This window comes from Carassius gibelio, chromosome B16 (genome assembly GCF_023724105.1).
Source record: "Carassius gibelio isolate Cgi1373 ecotype wild population from Czech Republic chromosome B16, carGib1.2-hapl.c, whole genome shotgun sequence".
Lineage (NCBI taxonomy): Eukaryota > Metazoa > Chordata > Actinopteri > Cypriniformes > Cyprinidae > Carassius > Carassius gibelio.
Genome location: NC_068411.1, coordinates 16,483,246 through 16,492,749, shown reverse-complemented (window position 1 = coordinate 16,492,749; position 9,504 = coordinate 16,483,246). Strand labels below are relative to the sequence as shown.

At 34.4% G+C, this 9,504-nt stretch overlaps 1 protein-coding gene and 1 long non-coding RNA gene across 2 annotated transcripts in view; one reads left to right on the top strand and one right to left on the bottom strand.

The window, feature by feature from the left end:
* The first annotated feature begins 3,493 nt into the window (after window positions 1–3,493).
* LOC127974709 (uncharacterized) lies at window positions 3,494–4,545 on the top strand. Its single transcript, XR_008157353.1, has 3 exons — window positions 3,494–3,918; window positions 4,077–4,154; window positions 4,285–4,545. It is a non-coding gene; the product is annotated as an uncharacterized LOC127974709 (long non-coding RNA).
* A 400-nt stretch (window positions 4,546–4,945) lies between these two features.
* LOC127974707 (E3 ubiquitin-protein ligase TRIM62) overlaps window positions 4,946–9,504 on the bottom strand; it is a 29,872-nt gene continuing 25,313 nt past the window's right edge. The window contains exon 7 of the mRNA XM_052578172.1: window positions 4,946–5,215. The gene's annotated coding sequence lies outside the window, so the exon portion shown is untranslated. The remainder of the gene's footprint in view (window positions 5,216–9,504) is intronic.

Genomic DNA, 9,504 nt, shown 5'->3' with positions numbered 1-9,504 from the left:
AATCAATTTTAAATATGATAAACCAAGCCATTAAGATCAGTGCATCCAAAATGTGTATTTACATTGCAAAAAATATTTTCCATGCTTCAAAATATTAATTTGCAAACTCCATAGACACAGAAAGCTCGGATTGTGTAGGTTCAAGCCTTATAGACATACTGTTGAAGATATTTTGACATCTATATGTCATATTTGAGTGTGTTAATCTGTTGACGTTAATCTGCTGAATAGTGCAGGGAAATGCTGTCAATGAGTATATATTTTTTTGCATTTCATTACCGGTTGTTTTCCAAACTTGATTCTGAATCCTCCAAACATTGTATAGGCTAAACATTGTCTCGCAACACACTTGATTCATGTCATCAGCTCAGTAAAAGAGACTCCAAGAACTGGAAACCTCTACTCAAGTGTACAAATGTACAAAAATATATGCAATCTAACTGGATCTTTTTTCAGTTTGTTTGATCTAAACTTGGAATTAAACATTTGATACTTTGCACCATTGAAACAGAATGATTTGTGAATCATTTATAGCAAAAAGGGAAACGGAAAATTGAAAACTATTTAAAGAAAGAAGAGGAACTGACTGAAAATTGAAATTCACACCCATCAGTCTAAACTGAATCACACTGTTCTCTCTGTGGGTTGAACCAGAGTGGTCAAACCGAGCTCTCACACTCTGTAGTAAAATGTTTCCAAACTTCAAATAAAATGAAAAATAAGTCACTACTTTTTAGTTACACAACAATTTACAAGCAAGGCAACATTTAAAGCTTGTTAATAGATACAAATATTGCTGATAATAAAAAATGTTTAAACCTGAATGTTTTTGTAGTCCTGTTGTGTGTTTTGAGATCTGGTGGATGGTTGAGTTATTGATGTGGATGCATTGTGTTTATAGCATTTACATTTTTAATTGGTCCAGTTATACCTGGTTCATTTATTTCAGTTCGCTTTGGAAAATAGCAGTGTTGAATTTAAGTGTCACTTATAAGGTAGAATAAAAAATATATATATACATAACTGCTATATTTTTACGTTTGGGTAGCCTAAACATCAAGAATCGCACGGTAGACTATAAATAGTTTAAGTAACAAGCCTAAACAATCAACACCTGAACTTGACCATGATAAATGATGAGAAGGGAGTAGCACGAGAAGAATCAAATTAACAGCAAATACTATATCAAACAGGAAAACAAGGAAAATGCAAAACATGAGAAACATGAGAAACAGACCACATGTATACAGTATACTGTATATATATCATACAGGCACTTCTCCATCAGTGAGTGAAATGCAGCTGTATCATAGTGTCAGGACTAAACAGATGGGGAAATCAGACTGCATCAGAGGAAGTGAACACTAACAAGAGGAGCTGATGATGTTTAAGGGAAGAGCTGTAACCATATAAAGAAAATAAAGACTGACAGAAACAGACGATGGCTGAGAAGTGTCACATGTGTCTGCTGGGACTGATCCTTCTCTGTTCACTTCTCACAGGTAAAGGAAATCTGCATATGATTTATAAGAGAAAAGATGCATGATGTGAACAACCATCTATACAAACAATTTAGTTAAATTATTCTGACATTGTGTCTGAAGTTTAAATATGTACAATTATATTTTGATGAAATTTTTATTTCTTATTGTATGTTTAGAATTGTGCATATGCTACTGTCACACTTTAAATTCTCTTGCAAAGCTCTATTTATGTTGAAAGAATTATAAAGTAAACTCTGGAGTATTCCAGGAAGCAGGTTATGTGGCATATCTGGGTTAGTTTACGAATATGTGCACACATAATTTTGGATCCTATAGCTTTCAGATTATGTAGCCAGCAACTTATTCTCTGAACAAAATTTGACCAGAGAAGCTGGTCAAACAATATTATATTATATATTTTATCTATATTTTATATACAATATATTTTTAATTCTAAAGCTCATTTTACACAGCATGGATCTGCATTTAAAAGGATTTTTGCTTGTTATAATTTTTTATTTCTAATAAAAAAGGTCATACATCTCGTAGCCATATTACCTTTGCCAGCACATAGGGCTTAATACAGTTTATTTCATACTAACGAATTACAAACAATACAATTTGTTTCGTAGTAATAATAAAACTGATTAATGAAAAAGGTTTGGGTTAATCAGCATGGAGTTCAGGGTTTGTGTGACAGTTGGTTAACATTGCTTTCTGCAATATCACCCTGAACTCATGTCTTCAGCACCAGTTGCTCTGCCTTAATCATCTTTTTTATAAGACAAAAAAGAGTGTATTAACAGACTATATTTCATCAAGACAGTGTCTGCATAAGTAATTAACACAGATTATTATTATTATTATTATTATTATTATTATTAATAAGTTGGCTTGAGAAAGTGAACTTACTAAAATGCTATTTGAACTTTTTATTATTCTTATTTTATCTATCTATCAATCTATCTATCTATCTATCTATCTATCTATCTATCTATCTATCAATCTATCTATCTATCTATCTATCTATCTATCTATCTATCTATCTATCTATCTATCTATCTATCCATCTATCCATCCATCCATCTATCGTTTATTAAAACTTCAACTCAACATCTTCAAACTACAAGTTTTTTAAAACACTTAAAATAGGCTTTCTAAAGCCAGCTTCAAAGTTTGTTTACAATCTTTTATGGTCTTTTATTATTATTATTATTAAAAGGTACCACTGGAGTGGATGATACACACGAGTTCTGCAGTTCTGGTGGAAGTGTCCGTCTGCCCTGTAATAATGCTCTTTCTGACTGCACATCAACTACATGGATCTATAGCACACATTCAAAGACAGTTGAACTGATCACTTTAGGGAAAAAGAAGACAGACACAAAGAGACATGAGAGACTGAGTCTGGGCTCCGACTGCTCTCTGAACATCAACAAAGTCACAAAAGATGATTATGGAACTTACAGCTGCCAGAAATATGTGAATGGACAAAAACATGGAAGTGATGCATGTGTTTATCTGCATTTTCTTCATGGTGATTTTATGTTTATGTGGTCAATTTATAATAACATATCCTTCTTTTAAACTCGAACAATAAAAATAAATGAAGTCTGGTGGGTCATTTGTTTTATTTTCTGTTTCAGTCTCTCCATCATCCTCTCAGCTCAGAAGCGGCAGCTCTGTGACTCTCTTCTGTCAGTTGTATTATGATCAAGTCTCTTGTGATACTTTGGTCCGTGTTGATGAAGTCCAGCTGATCTGGGAGAATCAGCCTGGTGTGTATCTACAGACAGACTCTAGATATCAGATATCACCAGGAAACTGTAACAGCACTCTGACTACAACACTCCTGGATGAAGATCACAACACAGAGTGGAGATGTCTGGTTACTCAGAGAAATAAAGTGAAGACCTCAGCTGCATATATTGTTAGGTATTCAGGTGAGAAACTACATTTCTTTAATCGGTATCGGAAGATTATCCATTAAGGAAACATGACGTGTTCAGGACAAACCTAAGGTTATGGTCTGCAGCTCACTGTGTTTTACTCTAATATAAATGATAACTTTGTTTATAATATATGTAGTATTATATATAGTATTTATATTGTAACCAGGGCCATTTCTGAGCATAAAGGGTTCCTCAGCAAAGTACTTACTTCCATTATCACTAGCAGAATTTGTATTTGAAGGCAAGATCATCAGTGATGCTTTCATTGTTTATTTATATAGATAAATAGATTATTACCTCAAACACTGAGATGACTTCAGCTGCACACACACACACACATGTTGTTAATAACACAATGTATTTATGCATGTCTTATTTATGTCACATTATGTTTGAACTGAACTAATTACAATGATACACAGATCCAGCTGACAGTGCATCAGAGACTGTAGACTTTATGACTGATGGATCATTATTCAGAGGTATGGAATGGGTTTGCACGCACTAAAACAAACATTTGAATTTGAAAACAGCTTGTCAGTAATTGTTAATTTCTTTATACTGTTAATAAGCTATTTACAGTTTCACAGATTAATTCTCTGCTTTCTCTCTATCATCTGTCCACACATCTCTCCTGCAGTGATTTTGATAATTGTTGAGATTGCAGTGTTTGCGGCTCCTACTGTGATTCTCCTTCAGAGTCTCTGTACAAGAGCTGGTGAGTTTTGAACATCACAGTATCTGATGATCCACATTGATCTTTAACAATCTGCTAAATAAATAAATAGATAAATAACTTATTGGAGAGGTCACTAAATTATTTTTATTGATTTATTTCATTTATTTAGGAAGGAAGAACTCTCACCACCCAAAGGAAAAAGAGATGTCTACAGTATTACAATGAAATACCCTTTATAAATGTACTATTTATAAAAAGATTCCAGCACAATTTATTTTAAAGCTTATGGATATTTTAGATATTTGCATACAGCTTTCAATGTCATTTTCCATTGCTCTATATTGTACAGACTGCTTTTAAATATGATATGAAATAAAGTAATCAACAGAGCGAGACAGATACCTTAATAAAAATATGATTGTTTACACAGAAATCATAATATAAATTTCTATTGTATTTTTGTATTTAAAATAAATTCAACTTTTACAAAAAAAAATTAAATGTTTTAATAGTCCAGTTTATTACTCACATGATACGGTATATTTACAGATGTTTTTTCCCCACAGATCATTTCAATGCAGACACAAATCCTTACCTATGTTTCTTCTTAACCCTAAATAAGAAAATACAAAATAATTGTATTCCCCACCCACAACATCCTTCAATGTGATTTTATTTAAGTTTTAAAAATATAAGTATTTATCATATACCAGAAGCCACTGGATAAAATGAAAGACAGAAAGGTATGTTCATCATACAACATTTACAAGAAAAGCAGAAACCACTCGTATCTCTCGGCAGGATAACTTAATGGAACTTAATGGAAAAACTGAAAAAAGCAATCTAAAACTGATATACATGTAAAAGAAAAAGGAAGAAAACATGATTTTTGTTTGTCAAACTCAGACATCCTGGCCTGCAATTGAGAAATTCACTTGAAGAATGAATGAATATTTCTCCTTGTCCTTGAAATCTAATTAAATAGTGGTTCATATTATTATGATGTGTCCTTAAGCAGACACCGCTGTAAAGCTCAGAACATCTTTGTTATAATCTGATCTTTGATGACTGAGATATCCCATATGTCTCAAATCTGAGACCTTTGCATTGCAATGTCTCCAAAATGTGCAGCTAACTGCACTAGCGTGTCAGTGATTGCTCGTGTTGAACTCATACGAGCAGACAGAGAGAGGATCGCTGTTCATCCCGTCCAGATAAAGTCCTGGAACCAGAGTAAGACAGCAAGGCTGCTTTGAGCTGTAGTTTATCTGGGCCAAGCCAGACATGTTGTCAGCATTATAAAACGACACCTGCTTTCTGTCACAGTCCAGATACAACCCTATTTTCTGTGGTTTGTCTCGAGTATTCAGTGTAGTGTCCTTTCCATCACAGGACAGAACGTATCCTTTACTGTGTTTAAGGTGGAGCAGGATCTCACTCTCAGCTGACTTTGCTGCACTCAGCTCTTTCTCTGATCCCATCTTAACTCCCACAGTCCAATCTAGCTTTTCTTTTTTTTCTCTATTTCCCAGTAGTGCTGTCCAGCTTGGAAGTTTTCCTCTGAAACTGTCCCAGGGTTTATATACAGACCAGTGGCTCTGTCAGCTTGTCGGATTCTGGCACCCCCTGGAGACACTTTTAAGTATGACTGTCCAGGATTTTTCAAGGTCAAACTCTCAGAAACTATATGGAATTACATTTGCTTCAATAATAATGAACGAAACTTTATAAAACTGAACGTAACTTTTTCAGAAACTATCAAAAATATGCCATTACAAAAGAAGAAAACACAATAAAAATAAACACAGTTGCACAAATGTAACAGGCTCTTCAAATATGCTTCATTTTTGTTAATGTTTTTCAAAGATTCATTTTTGCTAATCGTGGATTCTGAATTCATTGCCACAGATTTAGCTTATGCTTCGCAGTTTTTCGTTTGGAGTTTTGACACAAACTTCTCATGGGGGCGGGGTTAACAGTGATCTACTCTGATTGGATAGTGAGCTTTTGATGGACAGGTGCTCTCTGACCGGGAAGTACAGATGCCACGCCAGAGAGTGGCGTGCATACTGGAAAGCTCTTGTGGTGATTTGTATTACTAAATATGTAAATAATATTTGACCTTCGATCGTCTCAGTCTGTGAAATGAGCTCTTGTCCTTCAAGGCAGCTTGAAGCAAGCTAATGTTACTGAATGACAACAATAACCCACAACAAACTGTAGCACACTGTTACATGAAAAACTTGTATCGATGTTATTGGTTACTTCAGTAACACAAGCTTACTTCAAGCTGCCTTGAAGGACAAGAGCAAGGCACTACTTATTGCATGCAAATCACAGTGAGAGTTATTTTTATTTTTATTTTTTTATTAATGCAGAGAACAAAAACATACAAAAGTACAAACATACATCACATAATATCAACCACAAAAAAACAACAATAAAGAATAAAATAGAACTAAAGAAAAGAGGGACAAAATCTAAACAAAATCACACATGATCAAAGGCAGAGCAAATTCTAACAGTCCTTTCTTATTAGTAAATACTGAGATTACATTCAAATAGTTTTCCATTTCTTTTAGAAAAAACAGAATAGACAGGTTTACAGTTGGAGAATTTGCATTTGTGAATGTGAAAAATGTTTAGGAAAAAAATTTAATTAATAACAAAACTGATATTTTCATTTGTGGGGTCAGAGTCATAATACCCAAATATAATTTTTAACATATGTACTGAGAAGCCTGGCAAAATCTTACACTTGACAAACACACCAATGTCATCCCAAAGTTTCTGAGTGTAGTGACATGACCAAAATAAGTGTACAGTTTCTTCAAAAGTCGAACAAAAAAGAGCATGTTAGATCAATGTCAGATTTAAATTTTGTATAAATTTATTTACCGAGTAGAATCTGTGTAAGAGCTTAAAATAAATTTCTTTCACTTTGTCTGTGAAAAAAAAAAATTGCAGAATAGACCAGATTTAATCACCACAAGAGCTTTAATATGCACAGCGCACGCCACTGGGTGACGTCTGTATTTCCCGGTCAGAGAGCACTTGTCCATCAAAAGCTCACTATCCAATCAGAGTAGATCACTGTTAAGCCCGCCCCCATGAGAAGTTTGTGTCAAAACTCCTGACGAAAAACTGCGAAGCAAAATCGAAGTCTGTGGCAATGCATTCAGAATCCACGATTAGCAAAAACGAATCTTTGAAAAACATTAACAAAGAATGAAGCATATTTGAAGAGCCTGTTACATTTGTGCGACAAATTTTCTTCTTTTGTAATTTTTTTTATTTTTGATATTTTCTGAAAAAGTTACATTCAGTTTTATAAAGTTACGTTCATTATTATTGAACTAAATGTAATTCCATAGAACTACAGCACAGACACAGACAGAAACATTATTAAAATTGATGAAGGGGAAGTTTTAGTAATTCTTAAAAAAACAGCACTGTGCTACATGTCCTGGTTACAGTTTGTGTTATACCCATAATCATAGAAATTTAACTTTTACAATTATTTTCTCAAACCAATAAATGTCCGGATTTCCTCAATTGAAAGTTGGTTTACATTTTAAAAAAAATTAAGGTTAAAGATTGAAAATCTCCTGTCGATTTACATTATTAAAATGTTTGAGGTTCAATATTTGACTAACTGAATGGCAATGTGATATAATTTGCCTAGTTTATTTTATGTATTTTTAATGTAGGTCTCACACACAGCTGACAGAAACAGAAAAGACAAGCACAGGGTCGTGACAAGCAAAGTACCAAAGTCTAAAATTTAACCTCACATAAAACTTCAGCTCGTTACTTTACAAGTGCAGGCATTTGGGCATTTTAACACGGGGAGTCTATGGGATTAACTCCCTTTGCAGCCAGCCTCAAGCGGCCAGTCGATGAATTGCAGTTTTAGTCACTTCCTGGTTGGCTTCACAAGGGAGAACGGGAGGTTGCCGCTCGGTTTAGAGCCACCACAGGCTCAAAACCTGGGATGATCTGTTATACAGGCAACACCATTCATCTGTTCGCATCTGTGCATAAATTTGCAAGAAAACTCACTTCAGTACTTGTTGGTATAGGCTAGAACATAAATAAGTTTAGGTGATGTTGCTTCACAAACCATTCAGTGCATTAGTAGTATTACCTGTGTTATGTCTTTGTAACATACTCCCCGGGACCGAGTCTGGAGCAATTACCACAAAAACACCTATTATAAGATTATAAAGTGATGCACATGTTTTACATTACTTTAAAACAGGACTTATAGTTACGCCTATAGTTTAGAAAATGGTAATAAAATATGACAAGAACTCAGAGTTAAACTGTGTCTGAACAAATTAATCTTGATAATGTCAGATAACTTTGATAGAAAGGTATGTAATGGATTACAATCTATCAAAAATTCTGACATGTTAGTATGACAATATTTACACAGCTATCAATACTTTGTTGACCAGTTACCAAGCACTGCTTAATGAAAAAAACAATAATAATAAAAAAATCAAAAAAATCTATACTTATATCTGGTGTCTGAATAATTTTTGGTTTGCCTGTGGATTATTGTTAAAAAAAACAAAGTAATTCAGTCAAGAGCAGTGAGTGATTTCTTTCATTTTCTTGGATTAACATTACAGCTGCTAGTAAATTAGGCATGGTCACTTTAAGAGACAATGCATCCATTATAATGATACACGTCCGATTTCTTTCCCCACTGTTGACATAACCGAGAGTTTCTTCAAGGATACTCTCCAAGACGGATATTTTGACATAATTTTGTATGTATTTGTTGGTAAAAGAGCAAGAAGAGGCAAATTCAGTGTTCAAGCACTTTGAGATGTGTCTCCCTGCGTATGCCCTGTGCGCACAGTACACAGCACTTGGCTGCTGAATTGGGCTCTTTTACATATTTGTATGTTTACATGATTAAACTGACATGAAAGAGAGCTTGGTTCAGTGGCACAAGTACTCAGTTGAGTTTTTCCGCGTCTCGTGTTGAATGCTTTAAACTCTTTTGAATGTTTAAATTGGCAAGGCTTAAAAGCGTGTGCAAATGATATAGCTTTTGTGAAGATGCACAGCAGTGGCCAATCAACTGTCCTGAGCATCTTTTTAGGCTGGCCTCAGCCAGTCGGTTGAGATTGCTCCCCTTTTATGCAATCTCCACCTTTTCCCCACACCTTACCCCCAGTGAACAACACGCCTTTTCAGAAAGTTTTTCAAACCGGAGGTGTGGAAAAAGCACCTCTGAACTAGGGGGGTTTCATAACCCTTTAAAGAAAGTAAAGGAACTGACATCAGAATGTGTGAAAATTCACACCTATCAGTCTAAACTGGGATGATGTGTACACTGTTCTCTCTGTGGGTTGAACCAGAATGGTCAAACTGA